Below are 18,325 nucleotides of genomic sequence, written 5' to 3'. Positions count from 1 at the left end.
TTAAAAAAACAGATTTATTTGTTTCATTGTTATTTTATTTGAATAGGCAGTGGTACATTGGACCAATGCCTCTACATACAATGATTGTTTTGAAACATTCTTAAAGGGGAAGAGGTTTTTACGGGACACCTTATCATTTGAGGATTGGTTACCACAATCACGGAGATGGTGATGAAGTATGATTGTTTTGGGCCAAATTATGGTGGAAAAACATTTCCACATACCACTACAATTCGGTATTTGGAAGGTACACCCAAACACCCCTTTCGAATACCTTCCATTTAATACATCAGAAAAAGCCATTTTGCGTTTGCAAATGGCCTGATTCTTCAGACCACCCTTCTTGCAACTGCAATAATAGTTCGTACATCTTGCACGTAGGCAGAGCTTTTAAGGAGAAATTAAATAGTTCCTACGTTGCACAAAAATGAAGTGCTTCAAACAAACACATACTTTGCATGCACAGAGAAGAGGTGGAATATATGTAAGACTGAAGACACAGGTGAAATGAGAAATAGATTACTGCTTCGCTGCCAAGTTTTATACGCCATTTCTTCAGTGCAATACAAGAAAACACCAAACAGCATAACAAAGTTGTCAATTGGTTTCATAGTCCATTCCCTTTCTTTAGTGCTTTGAAAGGAAGAGCCGAATTCCAAAATTAATCAATGATGTTTCAGAAATTTCCCAAAGGGAATAACAAGCCGAGTGTTAAAAACTGCATTTACTCACAGGTTTTGAGCAGGAAACACTGAAATGCTATTAAAGTGCAATATCCAAGGGAACACTGACTCTGTCAAAGATGATCCAAATGGAATTGATGAAAAGTCCCAATTACAAACAACAGAATCAAAATAGGGTGAGGGGACACCCAGATTTGAACCAGGGACCTCTTGATCTGCAATCAAATGCTCTACCACTGAGCTATATCCACAGTTTTTCAGTAAAATCAGAATGACAATATATCAGTACATCATGAAAGAGTGTGAGGATCATACTAAGTTGTGCCAGAAAGTACAACCTTGAAACTGTGGAACAGGAGAAGTAGTCCTTAATATTATTTATTAAAGGAAAACTGGATTATTTAAAAAACAGATTTATTTGTTTCATTGTTATTTTATTTGAATAGGCAGTGGTACATAGGACCAATGCCTCTACATACAATGATTGTTTTGAAACATTCTTAAAGGGGAAGAGGTTTTTACGGGACACCTTATCATTTGAGGATTGGTTACCACAATCACTGAGATGGTGATGAAGTATGATTGTTTTGGGCCAAATTATGGTGGAAAAACATTTCTACGTACCACTACAATTCGGTATTTGGAAGGCACACCCAAACACCCCTTTCGATTACCTTCCATTTAATACATCAGAAAAAGCCATTTTGCGTTTGCAAATGGCCTGATTCTTCAGACCAGCCTTCTTGCAACTGCAATGATGTCGTGTTTTGGCAGCTCCTGAGTTAGCGTTTAGCACAGCTACACGGTCTTTTCTGTTAACTTGACCAAAACGAACGGGGGCCATTTTGAGTCCCTCTGACTTCCGTTTCCTATGAACACGCTGCCTCGTGGTCAGTGTGCCCTTTCGTCCTTTCTCGATACCCATGGTCACTATTCTGCTCGGCAACAGGCTATTTTTAGTACTGGTCAAGCGCACATGCGCACTATGCATCAACTGGTCACTCTTTAGGAATGTTCACACTAACTGACCAGTGCCGTTGAACTCCTCCCACGTGCTGGCTGTGTTCCAAAAATGACCTTATATGTACCTAAAATGTGTAACTTGTAACCGCCTATCTTTTTATTGCTATTAAACTGTATAAAAGAGGTCGCGCACCAATGTTCGGTGTGCTACTTCTTACATTGCCGAAGGGTGCTGTAGGAATGTATCACCACCCCATGGGGTCTTAATAAACTTGTCTTTTACCTTTTCCAGTGTCCGTGCCAACTTCTATACTAAGGCGTTCGAGAGTTTAGCAGAGTATGTAGGCCTGATTTGAACCCAACACCACAATTGGCGACCACGAAGGGACTCATCGGCGACTCGGATGCCCGAAGGAGAGGTCGTGACGAAGGTCAGGAAACTCGCCATGGACGCGTACGCTGCCACTGAGTGACCCGAGTCTTGGCACCCACGGTGTGTTTTCCCTTCCTTCCGATCTGACCTTCCAGGTGGCGCCGGTCCTCGACTGAGATTCTGATCTTGGATTGTCGTGATGTGCCGTTTTGGCTGATTTGACCACAGAACTTGGCAGTTGGACTTTGGACGTTTGAAAATATTTGGTAAGCTTTTGAGCGGTGAGGTAGTCTACTGACACTTACTGTGGCTTTTTGAAACTTTGAATTTGAATTTGAATTTGTTAGCTAACGTTTTGAATCTTTGAATTTGAATTTGAATATGTGAAGTGCACCTCACATAGGCAGGCATGTAGGGATATTTCTCTGATTTATTTGATTTGAACGGTACACCGCGTTAGGTGGCATTTTTGTAGTATCGCGTTTTCGTGGTACTTTTTGAAACATGCCTGTTTTTAGCACACTCCGTAGGATGTGCTGTTCTGAAAATGGTACCAATTATCGATTAAGTGCAAAACAGCCGGCTCCCCCAGAGGGGACTCCAAATCGTGAAATGTATGTCAAATTCGGTATTCCACCTATAATGTATAGTACATTATGGCATAAGTATACTAAGACTGATCGTGAATTACAGTGGCCACTATATGGGTCGTTTGACCTTCGAAAGGTACAGTATGTAGAGCAGTGTTTGTTTCAGCGAAGGTCTAGACAAGATATGTTTGATTGTGTGCGTATGTGGGAGAAAGAGGTGCGTGAACGAGCGAAGCGTGAGGAAGCCTTGGCGGAGAAAGTACAGCGGAAGGCTGCACATGACAAAGCTTTACAGCTACAGGAGAAGGAATTACAGGAAAAGAAAGAGAGGGAGAGACGAGAACGCAATTTACAGGTTAATGGTCAATTCCCTATCAGGCGTCCTCTCTATCCAGTCCTTACTAATGAAACGGATGATTTTTCATTACTAGATCGTTGTCCGCCCCCGTACGTCGCACCCACGGCTCTGAGCGAGGAATCAGACGAGGATAGTGATCGAACACAGCGTACCAGGTTACATGCGGAACGAGCTGCGGAATTACGTTCATTTGCACGAAAATTAAATATTAATACTGTTACTGTTTCTGACGTTACTGAACAAATGGAACAGTGGCCTGATAAGGAACGACTGTATTTTTTAGATCATTTTGGAGATGAAGTTGTTGAGCGGTATAGAAAATATTCTCTCGAGTTAGAACCAAAGGAGATATCCAAGGATCGTGAGAATTTTCGTAAAGGTCTTTTTGTTCTTTCAGATGCGGACGACTTCTTCAAGCGTTTGATTGAACTGCGTAATGAGGCGACACGACTACGGGAGTTGGAAAAGTCGAAGAATTCGTCTACGTCCGGAGCGACGGGGATATCCAAAGAATGCCCTATCTTTGAAACAGATAAGATCGCTGCGATTAATGTTAGACCTATGCGAGAAGCTGCGCCTTTATATGTCCCTCATAAAGGGGAGGGCACAGATGATGATAAAAGATCCAAAGACGCGAAAGGGTATTTTGTATATAATTGGGTTTATACGCCTTGGAATAGAGCAGATGTCATGGCGCTTAAGAATGCTTTACCTGATCCCCGTAAAAACCCTGCGGCTTTTTATGAAAATGTTGAAAGTGCAATTTCTTCATGTATCATGACGTTAGTTGATATTGATCTATTTTTCGGGTTGATATTGCCCCCTGATATGTGGAGAGCGATTCGTAGGTTTGATGACCTCACGACTCTCGGGGCCACTTGGAAAGATCTTGTTCAGGCTGATTTAGATAGAGAACCAGCATGTAAGCCGTGTCAATTAATATTAGACCTTCCAGGGGCCATACTAACAAAACTAAAGACTCTTGCTCCCGCTAAAAAGATTGATTGGACTATATTAGCCTCTTGTAAGCAGAAAGCGGATGAATCAGTTTCCGATTTTTTCTCTCGCTTCGAGGAAGCGTTCCATGATTACAGTGGTCAATTATTGACAGAAGATACTGGCAGGCATTTATTCGTTGATAAGTATGTGGCTAATCTCCTACCGGAGATTGCGAAACGATTGAAAACGAGTGAAAGTTCATGGACCACAGCAACCCCTGCTTCTTTACTAACTATGGCTCAATATTATGAAAGACAGGAATTAGAGGCGAAAGAAAGTAGTGAAAAGAAGGCAAAGGATTTGAAGACGAAGGTAATGTTAGCCCAGGTTCAGACTACGAGAGGAAATAACAGAGGAGGGCGAGGATCATACAGTAGTGCTCCTCCCCCTCGTTCTGACATTTCTGTGAATCAATGTGCATACTGCAAACAGTTTGGGCATTGGATTGCAGACTGTCCGGTGTTTCGAGAGCAGCGTAATTTGAGGGGACGAGGAAGTGGAAGGTCTAGGAATTATTATGGAGGGTCAAGAGGAGGTTATGGTACGAATGATCGTGGAGGATATGGAGCAAGGGGTCGTGGTCAGTCTGAGTATAATACGTTTGATAACCGCAATCAATATCAGATAAATGAGGGTGGTCCTGCTGAACCACGGGATGAGCATTATGCATAGGATTGCGTAGGATGGGGTGTGGAATCGGTTGAGGTACCAGTTGATCAAAGGGGTCCATACATAGAAGCACATGTTCTGGGTTCCACTGATCAATTTCTGGTCGATACAGGAGCTACTCGTAGCGCTTTGTCCAAATACTTGGTTCCAAGGGCTCCCCTGTCTGGCGAGGTAATTACAGCAATAGGGTTCGATGGAACACCTACTTCTAGCCCACTGTCTCAACCAGTTGCATTCCATGTTGATAAATTTGCTGCCCCTTGTCCTTTTTTGTTGTCTCCAAATACACCAGATAATATTATTGGACTCGATATGTTAAAACACTTTCGAGCTACTATTCGCTGTGCCCCAGAAGGAGTGCGAGTTGTGTTGAATGAGAATTACCCAGACTTTGAGCGAGTATGTTTTCTCCATGAATCTGAAGTATTGGCCTCCTTACCAAACACGTTGTGGGCCACTTCTGACACGGATGTGGGGCAGATGTTAATCCCTCCAGTACGTATTACTGTAAAGGAGGGAGTCTCTACCACGTGTCCCACAATATAAGATTTCCAGAGAAGGAGAACTTGCTTTGATGCACATTGTGAACGATTTGATTTTGGCAGGAGTAGTTGAGGAAGTCCCCTACAATGTTTGCAATAGCCCAATTTTACCGATTCTTAAAAGAGATACAGATGCTAAGGTTTACCGTTTCATTATTGATTTGAGGGAAATAAACAAGATAGTAGTGCCTCAGTACCCGGTGGTGTCTGACATCACCACGTTGCTTACGTTGGTTCCATCGACGGCAACTACTTTTACAGTCATCGATTTGAAGAATGCCTTCTTTTCGATCCCTGTACATCCTGACAGTCGATATCTATTCGGCTTTACATTAAATAATAAATCGTACAGATTCTGTCGAATTCCTCAAGGCTATACTGAAAGTCCTAGCATTTATAGTCAGGCATTAAAAAGACAGCTTGATTCCTTTGACTTACAAGAGGGAGTGGTTCTCATTCAATATGTAGACGATATCTTACTTGCTGCAGACACGCCAGAACAATGTGAGAAGAGTACCTTTTCTTTGCTTTCCTTCCTGGCCAAACATAATCATAACGTTTCGAAGAAAAAGCTACAATATTGTAGACCAAAGGTGACCTACCTCGGTCATCTTTTGTCTAAGGAGGGCCGTGCATTGACACCAGATCGAATTCAAGCAATCCTAGATACTCCAGTCCCTCGCACTCAGAAGGATGTTCGCGCCTTTATAGGTTTGACGTCTTTTTGTAGGCAATGGATATTGGGTTTTTCACATATCGTTAAACCATTGTTGGCATTGTTGTCTAAAGATACACCGATTCCCATTGAATGGACGGATGAATGTCAGAATGCTTTTGAGCAATTGAGACAAGCTCTTTGTTCTGCACCAGTGTTGGGTACACCTGATTACACGAAGATTTTTACATTATATGTACACGAGAAGGATGGGTGCGCATTGTCAATGTTAGTGCAGACACACGGAGACAAACAGAGGCCTTGTGCATACTTCTCGGCGGTACTCGACCCTGTGGCTCGAGGATTGCCTGGATGTTTTCGAGCAGTTGCAGCAACAGCAGTTGCGATACGACAAAGTGAGGGAATAGTTTTGTCACACAAATTGTTGGTGTTAGTTCCCCATGCGGTAGATGCGTTATTGAATCAAACGAAAACACAGCATCTAACCAGTGCCCGTCTGACAGGATATGAGCTAACATTGTTGGCGCCGCACATCACACTAAAGCGATGTGCGACACTAAATCCTGCTACTTTACTGCCGGATCCTGTTGCTGAGACCCAGAAGGAAGAACAACATGATTGTGTTTTTCTGACTGAGGAACAGACAAAGGGTCGTATCGATTTACAGGATACGCCATTTCCAGATGTAGATGGGGAACTGTGGGTTGATGGATCGTGTGTGAGGTTACCAGATGGTACGACTTCCGCAGCTTATGCGATCACGACACTTAAGACCGTGGTAGAAGCAGCACGAATTCCCCAGAAATCGGCTCAAGCAGCTGAATTGATAGCCTTAACGAAAGCATGTGAGTTAAGTGCTGAGCTATGTGTGAACATTTACACGGATAGTCGTTACGCTTTTGGAGTAGTGCATGATTTTGGCCTACTTTGGAAGGAACGAGGATTCCTGACTTCACACGGAGTACACATCATGCATGGAGAGTTGGTACGCGATCTCCTGAATGCACTGTTATGCCCAAAGAAAGTTGCAATAGTCAAGTGTAGTGCACACAAAAAGGTGACGGACAAAATAGGGCAAGGCAATGCTTTCGCAGACCGCATTGCGAGAGAGACCGCTATGCTGCAAAATAATTTCCCCATGTATGTGGTGAAGTCACAAGCTGAGCGGTGGCATGATGCTAGAGAAGAAATACTAGATATACAGAAGTCAGCATCTGAGGCAGAACGTATGAATTGGGCCACTGAAGGAGTATTGGATGATGAGGGTTGCTGGCGTAGTAAAGATATGGAGAGATGGAAACTACCCATGGCCTATTTACAAACAATGGTGCAAATGACACACGGGCTGGCACACATTGGAGCTCTCGCAATTACTAAATTGCTTACACGAGTTTGGGAAAATGCTGACATTGCTAGCACGGCTAAGAGAGTAGTGCAGACCTGTCTGATATGTTTGCAGCACAATCCTGGACAAGGGACTCATACTCCTAAAGGAGGGTTTGTTCCACCTACTGCACCATTCGAAGTACTACAAATGGATTACATCCAGCTGGAACGCTGTAATAATCTCAAGTATGTCCTAGTAGTGGTGTGTGCCTTCAGCAAATGGATTGAGGCTTACCCTACGAAAGACAATACAGCGTTGACAACAGCTAAGGTGTTACTTAAGGAGTACTTCCCGCGCTACGGTGTTTGTAAACTTATGTGGAGTGATAATGGCCCTCATTTCATCGGGAAAGTAGTGGAATACGTCCTGAAAGGATTGGGAATCAAGCAACGATTCCATGCTGTCTTTCATCCGCAATCAGCAGGTTTAGTAGAACGATACAATGCAACTCTGAAGCTGAAGCTAGCAAAGATAGTGGCATCTACATCTCTGAAATGGCCGGATGCTTTGCCTCTGGCATTGCTGTCCATTCGGTCAGTGCCACATTCTCGATCTGGCCTCACACCCTACGAAGTGGTGTTTGGAAGGCCTATGAATATTTGGGGAGTTCCAAAACCTCGTTTGATACATGATATGCCTTGTATAATGATGAACGATTATCTGGCACGATTAACAAATGATTTGCTTTCTATTCATCAACAGGTTCGAGAGGCGCTCCCTGATAACTTCACTGGTGAGGCTCACGATCTCCGCCCTGGGGACCACGTGATGGTCAAAGTCTTTGAGCGATCCAGCAGTTTGGAACCGAGATGGCATGGCCCTGAGCAAGTGCTGCTGGCTACGCGAACTGCTGTGATAGTCACCAACAAGAAGCGGTGGATACATTCAACGCACTGCCGACGTGTCTCTCCGGATCTGGTGAGCCCTGTGGTGCTATCCGACTACAGAAAGATTTTGGATACAGAAAAGAGCCCAGCTGTCACGCCTGATGAATTGGAGGGAGCCTTCCCGGACCACGTTGTTTCTGATAAAGTGAAGTACAATCTACGCCCCAGGAAATAAGATTCCTTTTGTGTTTTTGAAACTGGTTGGTAACCGCTCTGAGGTTTGTGAAACGGACGCCGGGAATATCAAGTGGGGGGGATCAGTTCTGCCCAGTGTAGCGACACCCGTCTTGAATCCCGGAGAACAAATCAACGGCAGCCTCGGTTCAGAACCATCGTTTTTATTTTTTCCCGCTTAGTGTTGTTTTTGAAGAGTATTGTTTTGTGAACTATGGCATCTCCTTCGACACGAAGAGGGAGAATTCTTGGTGTTGTTTTGTTTATCTTGACCGTAGTGGTGATCGCAGTATTAGCTTGGACTATAGAACTGTTGTTTCCTGTACGAGAACATTTACTGCCCACCACTCCAAGTCCGTCTGAACATTTTCATTTCACTCTGCCTTTTCATGAAGAAAGACATAGGCAGACTTATTTGAATAACAGCTTTATTAAGATTCTGCATCATACTCATAACATGACCAACACGTCCAATTGTTGGGTATGTGGAATGTTGCCCGGACATCAGAAGAAGGGAGGAACACCACTCATTCCTCTCCTGTTTTCTCATAATGGTTCTTGTCATGCTTGGTACACTCTTCTTTTTACTCTGCGATGGCCAACGAAAGGTGGACTATTTTTTCGGTTGAATAAAATATGTTATAACGACAAAGACGGCTATCCACACGCTGAAGGAACTAAGTTTGAATGGGAAGAGTACCGTCCGGACAATGTTTCTACACCTCGTGTATATACGAATCAAAGACTTATAAATGTGACGAGCTCGCATATGATAACAGTCATTGATACAAAAGCAGATTTGTGCATTAGAAATAAAGGTACAATCCCTGTAGGCCGCAGTGAATGTAATATTACACTTACCTTTGATACATCAACTGGAATTGCATTTGTAGCTTCACATAGCACGTATTTCATTTGTGGAAATAAGGGATACCATCGTCTACCATTGGGATGGTTAGGAACGTGTTATATAGCTTTTGTATTACCACCTGTATTTATTGCTCCTCCCATGTACCACAATGATTACGTTCTGTACCATGATTTCATACTGAACAGGGTCAAACGAACAGTAGATCTTGATGAAATAGACCAGACTGATACCACTTTACAACAATATGTAGATTTTAATTTGGGGTTATTCTCATTTGTAGGAGCTGCATTGAATAGCAGGAAGATAAGGCGGCTTACGCGTGTGGTGGAAGCAGTCGCTAACGAAACTGCCTCCGCTTTAGGGAATATTACTGAGGAATTACAAATTACCAGAATTGTGGCGCTCCAGAATCGAATGGTTCTAGATGTGATACTAGCTGATAGAGGTGGAGCATGCCGCGTCATCGGAAGTAGTTGTTGCGTGTACGTACCAGATAACTCACCTTCTGTATATGATTCGATTACAAAATTACATAAGATAGCTGCTGAGATCCACCCAGAAAATGGAACATGGACCTTTTCTGGTTGGTTCTGGACCCTGCTTAGTACTTGGGGTTGGAAATTATTAACGATTCTCTGTGTTTTTATTGGAGTACTATTTTTCCTTTGTCTATGTATTCAATGTGGCCCTACATTATGTTCTGTATGTATCACAGCCTGTACTCCGTCCAAACGAGCTATTGATAAGCAAGAGAAACTGATCAATGATGAAGTATTGAAAATAATGGCTATTGACATTGAGGATGAACATTCTGACTACGTCCACTATGAGGTAGCTTTTGCTAAACGCTAAAAGGGCCGTCTGTCGTGTTTTGGCAGCTCCTGAGTTAGCGTTTAGCACAGCTACACGGTCTTTTCTGTTAACTTGACCAAAACGAACGGGGGCCATTTTGAGTCCCTCTGACTTCCGTTTCCTATGAACACGCTGCCTCGTGGTCAGTGTGCCCTTTCGTCCTTTCTCGATACCCATGGTCACTATTCTGCTCGGCAACAGGCTATTTTTAGTACTGGTCAAGCGCACATGCGCACTATGCATCAACTGGTCACTCTTTAGGAATGTTCACACTAACTGACCAGTGCCGTTGAACTCCTCCCACGTGCTGGCTGTGTTCCAAAAATGACCTTATATGTACCTAAAATGTGTAACTTGTAACCGCCTATCTTTTTATTGCTATTAAACTGTATAAAAGAGGTCGCGCACCAATGTTCGGTGTGCTACTTCTTACATTGCCGAAGGGTGCTGTAGGAATGTATCACCACCCCATGGGGTCTTAATAAACTTGTCTTTTACCTTTTCCAGTGTCCGTGCCAACTTCTATACTAAGGCGTTCGAGAGTTTAGCAGAGTATGTAGGCCTGATTTGAACCCAACACCACAATGATAGTTCGTACATCTTGCACGTAGGCAGAGCTTTTAAGGAGAAATTAAATAGTTCCTACGTTGCACAAAAATGAAGTGCTTCAAACAAACACATACTTTGCATGCACAGAGAAGAGGTGGAATATATGTAAGACTGAAGACACAGGTGAAATGAGAAATAGTTGACTGCTTCACTGCCACGTTTTATACGCCATTTCTTCAGTGCAATACAAGAAAGCACCAAACAGTATAACAAAGTTGTCAATTGGTTTCATAGTCCATTCCCTTTGTTTAGTGCTGTGAAAGGAAGAGCCGAATTCCAAAATTGATCAATGATGTTTCAGAAATTTCCCAAGGAGAATAACAAGCAGAGTGTTAAAAACTGCATTTACTCACAGGTTTTGAGCAGGAAACACTGAAATGCTATTAAAGTGCAATATCCAAGGGAACACTGACTCTGTTAAAGATGATCCAAATGGAATTGATGAAAAGTCCCAATTACAAACAACAGAATCGCAATAGGGTGAGGGGACACCCGGATTTGAACCAGGGACCTCTTGATCTGCAGTCAAATGCTCTACCACTGAGCTATATCCCCAGCTTTTCAGTAAAATCAGAATGACAAAATATCAGTACATCATGAAAGAGTGTGAGGATCATACTAAGTTGTGCCAGAAAGTACAACCTTGAAACTGTGGAACAGGAGAAGTAGTCCTTAATATTATTTATTAAAGGAAAACTGGATCAATTAAAAAAACAGATTTATTTGTTTCATTGTTATTTTATTTGAATAGGCAGTGGTACATAGGACCAATGCCTCTACATACAATGATTGTTTTGAAACATTCTTAAAGGGGAAGAGGTTTTTACGGGACACCTTATCATTTGAGGATTGGTTACCACAATCACGGAGATGGTGATGAAGTATGATTGTTTTGGGCCAAATTATGGTGGAAAAACATTTCCACATACCACTACAATTCGGTATTTGGAAGGTACACCCAAACACCCCTTTCGAATACCTTCCATTTAATACATCAGAAAAAGCCATTTTGCGTTTGCAAATGGCCTGATTCTTCAGACCACCCTTCTTGCAACTGCAATAATAGTTCGTACATCTTGCACGTAGGCAGAGCTTTTAAGGAGAAATTAAATAGTTCCTACGTTGCACAAAAATGAAGTGCTTCAAACAAACACATACTTTGCATGCACAGAGAAGAGGTGGAATATATGTAAGACTGAAGACACAGGTGAAATGAGAAATAGATTACTGCTTCGCTGCCAAGTTTTATACGCCATTTCTTCAGTGCAATACAAGAAAACACCAAACAGCATAACAAAGTTGTCAATTGGTTTCATAGTCCATTCCCTTTCTTTAGTGCTTTGAAAGGAAGAGCCGAATTCCAAAATAATCAATGATGTTTCAGAAATTTCCCAAAGGGAATAACAAGCCGAGTGTTAAAAACTGCATTTACTCACAGGTTTTGAGCAGGAAACACTGAAATGCTATTAAAGTGCAATATCCAAGGGAACACTGACTCTGTCAAAGATGATCCAAATGGAATTGATGAAAAGTCCCAATTACAAACAACAGAATCAAAATAGGGTGAGGGGACACCCGGATTTGAACCAGGGACCTCTTGATCTGCAATCAAATGCTCTACCACTGAGCTATATCCACAGTTTTTCAGTAAAATCAGAATGACAATATATCAGTACATCATGAAAGAGTGTGAGGATCATACTAAGTTGTGCCAGAAAGTACAACCTTGAAACTGTGGAACAGGAGAAGTAGTCCTTAATATTATTTATTAAAGGAAAACTGGATTATTTAAAAAACAGATTTATTTGTTTCATTGTTATTTTATTTGAATAGGCAGTGGTACATAGGACCAATGCCTCTACATACAATGATTGTTTTGAAACATTCTTAAAGGGGAAGAGGTTTTTACGGGACACCTTATCATTTGAGGATTGGTTACCACAATCACTGAGATGGTGATGAAGTATGATTGTTTTGGGCCAAATTATGGTGGAAAAACATTTCTACGTACCACTACAATTCGGTATTTGGAAGGCACACCCAAACACCCCTTTCGATTACCTTCCATTTAATACATCAGAAAAAGCCATTTTGCGTTTGCAAATGGCCTGATTCTTCAGACCAGCCTTCTTGCAACTGCAATGATAGTTCGTACATCTTGCACGTAGGCAGAGCTTTTAAGGAGAAATTAAATAGTTCCTACGTTGCACAAAAATGAAGTGCTTCAAACAAACACATACTTTGCATGCACAGAGAAGAGGTGGAATATATGTAAGACTGAAGACACAGGTGAAATGAGAAATAGATTGACTGCTTTGCTGCCAAGTTTTATACGCCATTTCTTCAGTGCAATACAAGAAAGCACCAAACAGTATAACAAAGTAGTCAATTGGTTTCATAGTCCATTCCCTTTGTTTAGTGCTGTGATAGGAAGAGCCGAATTCCAAAATTGATCAATGATTTTCAGAAATTTCCCAAAGGGAATACCAAGCCGAGTGTTAAAAACTGCATTTACTCACAGGCTTTGAGCAGGAAACACTGAAATGCTATTAAAGTGCAATATCCAAGGGAACACTTACTCTGTCAAAGATGATCCAAATGGAATTGATGAAAAGTCCCAATTACAAACAACAGAATCAAAAAAGGGTGAGGGGACACCCGGATTTGAACCAGGGACCTCTTGATCTGCAGTCAAATGCTCTACCACTGAGCTATATCCACTGCTTTTTGGTAAAATCAGAATGACAAAATGTCAATACATCATGAAAGAGTGTGAGGATCATACTAAGTTGTGCCAGAAAGTACAACCTTGAAACTGTGGAACAGGAGAAGTGAGGAAAATTGAATTTTGCCCTGTTGTGTGTCCCTACGTGTTCCCCATCATATGTTATATGTGCATGATTAATATGCATATTTTCCCCCTTGACAGAATAAAGACGCATTTATAGTTGTGTCCAACGTTAGTATGTCAGTTATCCAGTCCTCCTTAAAGCAACGTGAATTAGGCTTCTAGGCCTATGTTGCCAACGTCTTTACATTGTGCACGATAAATCATCGAGTTGCACCCGTTTCTAGGCCTCACAGGGCCCGGACACCAGATTCAAGCCTCCGGTCTCCTGAACCACTCCGAGGAGAGATGCAGCCCCGCCCGCATCCCTGACCCTTCACTTACTTCTTGCCAAGCAGCGCGGTGCCCGGCCTGGCCTAGTCTGCCTGCCTGCCAAGAATATGTTATGCCTACAGTTATCTGTTCAGCTCCCCGGCTTCACATTCCTAGCTAACGAACCGCATAAACATCTTCATCTATAGTCTAGTCTTCCTGTCTCCAGGCAAGAGAATTACTGAATTAGTATCCATAGAAGATCCATAGCACACACAATACATGAGGAAATATATGCATGCCCTAGCCTTAGTGACAAGTAGCCTTTGCCCTGATGACTTTTAGATTCAAGCAACATGTACTCCAAACACAAGATATCAGATATGCTATAGGTACAGGTCGTTCTGACATCCCAGACTTTAGTCTCCTCTTCTAATGCTAGAAGTCAGAACCCCCAGCTCTCCCCAGTTACACGTCATGACTCGTTTGCGCGCACCAGTAGGTTAAAGGTTCCAGCTGCCCATGAAGCCCCCTCCATGTATCCACCCACTTATGACACTTCTGTGACGTTTACATCACACACCTCCGTGCACGCCCTGTGCGCGCCTTCTTTTCACGCCCATATGTTCTTATCTTCCGTTTGTCACTTGTTACGCCTACTGTATTCAATGCAATTGTACTGTTTTACTATATATACTGTATGATGTTAATGAGATATTAGCTGTCCCGCCTGTCCCTCTTTTTCCTGTGTCTGTCCCTTCCTGAACCTTAGCAGGTGATGGAACCTGATGGTCCATTGGCTCGAGCCACTTAATTAAAGCCCGTATGACTCAGATACCACGGATTCTGCCTCTTATTTATTGAGCTATCCTTTTCAGTTAATGCATAGAAAAATAGTACCGGTAATTATTTATTTATTTACCACATAAATGGCGCCCGAACAGGAACGAGCCCCTTCCCCACGCGCCGGCGATGTAACGCAGGCCCCCTGACCCTTCTACAGCCGTGACGGACCCCTACTGTGCACCTGCAGATATTTCTGCTTCAAACTCCCTCAGGCCCACGGAGGAGACGGAGACTGCGGTCCGGCATCCAGACGAGGCGGTGAGGAAGGCGGATCGTCCCGACCAGAGCCCAAGCCGAGAGAGCAAGGTCCGAGGTATCCTGAGGCCCACCTGTTTCCGAAGCCCGAGGCGCCTGCGTAGTGCGTAGCAGCAACCAGACGTCGTAGCAGTCCAGTCCAGTCCGGGGCCTTCAGTTTTGCTTCCCGGTGAGTACCGTTGCTGGGAACGCATCTAGACGGGTTCATTAATTTGTGCCCGGTCCGACGGGTTTGGGTACACAGATCCGGTCCGACGTGTTCACGTAGGTGGATACGGTATGACGTGTCTCTTTAGGAGACCGGTATGTTCTGTACTGTTTTAGCAGTGCATCCAGTAATTCTAGTAAGTCTGTTCTCTGGTATAGCTTCTCGAGAAGTTCCAGTATTATGTTTTCGGTGTGTTATGTTTTCAATGTATTAGGTAGTATCTGTTCGAACTGTTTTTAATGTGATTTTGATGTCGTGGTATGAGTGATTTGTTTTGCTATTCATTACTGTGTTCATTGTATATTGTGTTCAAGTTCAAGTACGTTCAAAGATGCCTCTGTTTTCAAAGTTACGTCAGATAAAAACCAGAAAAGCGTTACTCGAAGAATCAGTTCCTGTCCCTCCCAGGGACAGTCCTGGACATTTCATGTATCATAAACATGGCTTAGATGCCATACTGTATCTAGATTTATGGGTGGATTATACCAAAGATCTCGAAGAGAAATATAGATGGCCTGTTTCAGGAACATGGGATGCCGAGTGCATCATGAGAGTAGAGGAATCATTATGGAAAAAGAAAGCCAGACAATCCCAGAAAGATGCCATAGAATTGTGGCGTAAAGAATCGCATAAAAGAACAGAAAAAGAATTCAGAAAAACAGAATTAAGTAGGGAATCCTCAGAAAAAGCCCAAGAAAGGGAATTACTAGAAGAAGGTGAACGAGTTAGAGCAGAACAGTCAGACAGACAAAGAAATGCCCTTATTAAAGGTATGTATCCCCTTCTCGCCGAGGGTTTGCCGAAGGCAACCCCGGAAACACCCTGTAATTTACCGCCACCATTGGTCCCGACTAAGCCACGTCATAAACCGACTGCAGCTGAAATTTTCCTTTCTTCCTATTTAGACGACACTGTCCCAGAATATGCTAATACGAATCCTACCCCGCCTGTTCAACTTCAACACCCTGTTAATAATGTAATTACTGTGCCTCCAGCCGTTGGTCCCGGGAATCCTGTTAATGTGCCAGTACCCCAGGACCAACCCACATTGCGTACGCCTACTTTACCAGTCACATTACCAGCAGCCGCACATTCAGTATTAATTGACGATTCTAGTTCAGGAGGAGCAGGGGGAGGTATTCCTATCACCCCACCTCAAACAAAACGACTGACGCTGAGAGACGCAGCATTACAGCACACGCCAAAAGTGGCTACGTACGAAGCCCTCAAAAAGTACCTTACTGATTGTAGATATGACCCAGTGCCAGGCGAATATCACATGATATTATATTCCGTACGTTTACGACGAGTTGCAAACTTTTTGATTACCATATCAGATATGAAAGAACATTTAGACAGAATATATCATTTCATCCGAACAGGGGAGAAACCAGAAAGTATTCACGAAGCTATGGCACACAGGAAAGTCGAGATTCAAAGTATGATTTTACAGTTTTTGATAAATTGTTTAATAAGAGAACAAGATCATCCTGATAAAGACAAAGACGAGATGAAGGCCCTGACAAGATGGAGTGACAATATAGCAGAAGGAAAACACAAGACGCAAAATTGTATAGAAACCATGTACAGAAAGATTCGTAAAGAAATTATAAGCATACACGAAAGGGAGAAAGCAATGAGAGTAGCCGAGAAAGAGAATGACTCTTCAGACGAAGATGTAGACACCGAGAATCCCACCAGAATAGCGTATGTAGGTAGGACGAGACCTTTTGATAGACACACACGCCTAGACTACAAGAAAGTTTTTCCTCCTCCCGTACCAGAACAGTGTTCTCTTGAACATTTATTCCAGGCTACCGATAAAGTTCTGAAACTACGAATAGGTTACAGTGAGCTTAGTACCATGCATGAACAGGAACTAGCCCGATCAGCAGTTCGATGGACTAGTGATTCTACCACGTTTTCAGACGAAGTAGTGGCTCAAATGTTTCTGAAGCTGCCCCCAGACGAACAGCGACTGGTGGGTATGTACATGATCCAGCATCTCATTACACTGTATGAGGATCAGCATTCTGATCCAGGTCCTTTATATAATGTATTGAACGAGTTACTCCTAAACAGATGGAAAGGTCTAGGTACCGATTTGATTAGTGTCATTTTAGAACAGCGTCACAAATACAGAACGTTCCTGACTCCACATTTTGTTCCTGTTCCACCCCCATTCTACATAGATAGACAGAATCCGTTGCGAGAAGGGCATCCTGTTAAGGGAACTGGGGGTGACCTCGAACGAGTATTTGTTTACACCCCTTTAACGAAAATAGAACTACTAGAAATGAAAAAGTTAGTACCCTGTCACGATAAAGATCCAGCAGGATTCCACCGTGAATTAAAAGACATGCTCCGTATGGGAGAATACACGTATCCTGATATCATCAAAATGTTAAAGGTCCTGCTGCCTGCGGGCATATATGAAAAACTCAAAGAAAAAGAATGAGAGGTGGGAGAGAAAAAGATTGACTGGACAGCGTTAGAGAACGAAGATAACACACGAGTTCCTGGTACTGGTCTCGGGGAAAAAGCCAAAGAATTGCCCGAGTTGCTAATACAGGTCTTGCCAAGATTACTAGCCACGAAAAAGGAAGACTGGGATGCCATCTCAGCCTGTAAACAGAAACAAGACGAAGACACTAGTGATTTTTATTCCAGATTTGAGAAATGTGTCATTATTAATAGCGGCTTGAAAACAAGTAGTGAGTCGTATCCACATCTTTTTGTTACCAAACTAGTTGAGAATTCTTTACCACAAGTTAAAAATCGAGTACTGAAAGTCGAGAGTACCTGGCAAGCTAATACCCCGTCCCAAATGCTACAGATGTTACAGTATCACCAGAACCGAATCAGGGAAGAGCAAGAACATGAAAGGAGACGTATGAAAGACACGAAAATGAAAGTACTGGTGGCACAGTCTGTTCCAGCAGATGGTCAGAAGAGGGGTACGAATCAGGCTAATCATTCTGCAGCTCCCGTCAAAGGGACATGCAATTACTGTAAACAGCCAGGTCACTATATAAACGAATGTGCAGTTCTGAAACACAACATAGCTACTGGTAAGACAAAAGAGAGACCGCGTCCTCCTAGACAGGAACATGTTCCGCAAAATTCGTAACCACCGCAGAACGCACAACAGACAGTTACAGTACCGCAGCCTATAGCTGCCACACAACACGTTACACAACAGATGTACCAGAAAGCACAGTCAGATTATCCAGAATATCAGCAGTATTCATGAAACAGCCTAGAGAGGGAGGTTGGCTTGCCT

The 18,325-nt window shown here is 42.9% G+C and overlaps 1 non-coding gene across 1 annotated transcript; it reads right to left on the bottom strand.

The window, feature by feature from the left end:
• Window positions 1-11,116: 11,116 nt before the first annotated feature.
• Window positions 11,117-11,188, bottom strand: TRNAC-GCA (transfer RNA cysteine (anticodon GCA)). The gene has a single exon. It is a non-coding gene; the product is annotated as a tRNA-Cys (tRNA).
• Window positions 11,189-18,325: the final 7,137 nt, after the last annotated feature.

The sequence above is a fragment of the Lissotriton helveticus genome, chromosome 1_2, assembly GCF_964261635.1.
Source record: "Lissotriton helveticus chromosome 1_2, aLisHel1.1, whole genome shotgun sequence".
In the NCBI taxonomy this organism is placed as follows: domain Eukaryota; kingdom Metazoa; phylum Chordata; class Amphibia; order Caudata; family Salamandridae; genus Lissotriton; species Lissotriton helveticus.
Note: the sequence above shows the minus strand (reverse complement) of the source record. Positions and strands in the feature narration are given on the sequence as shown.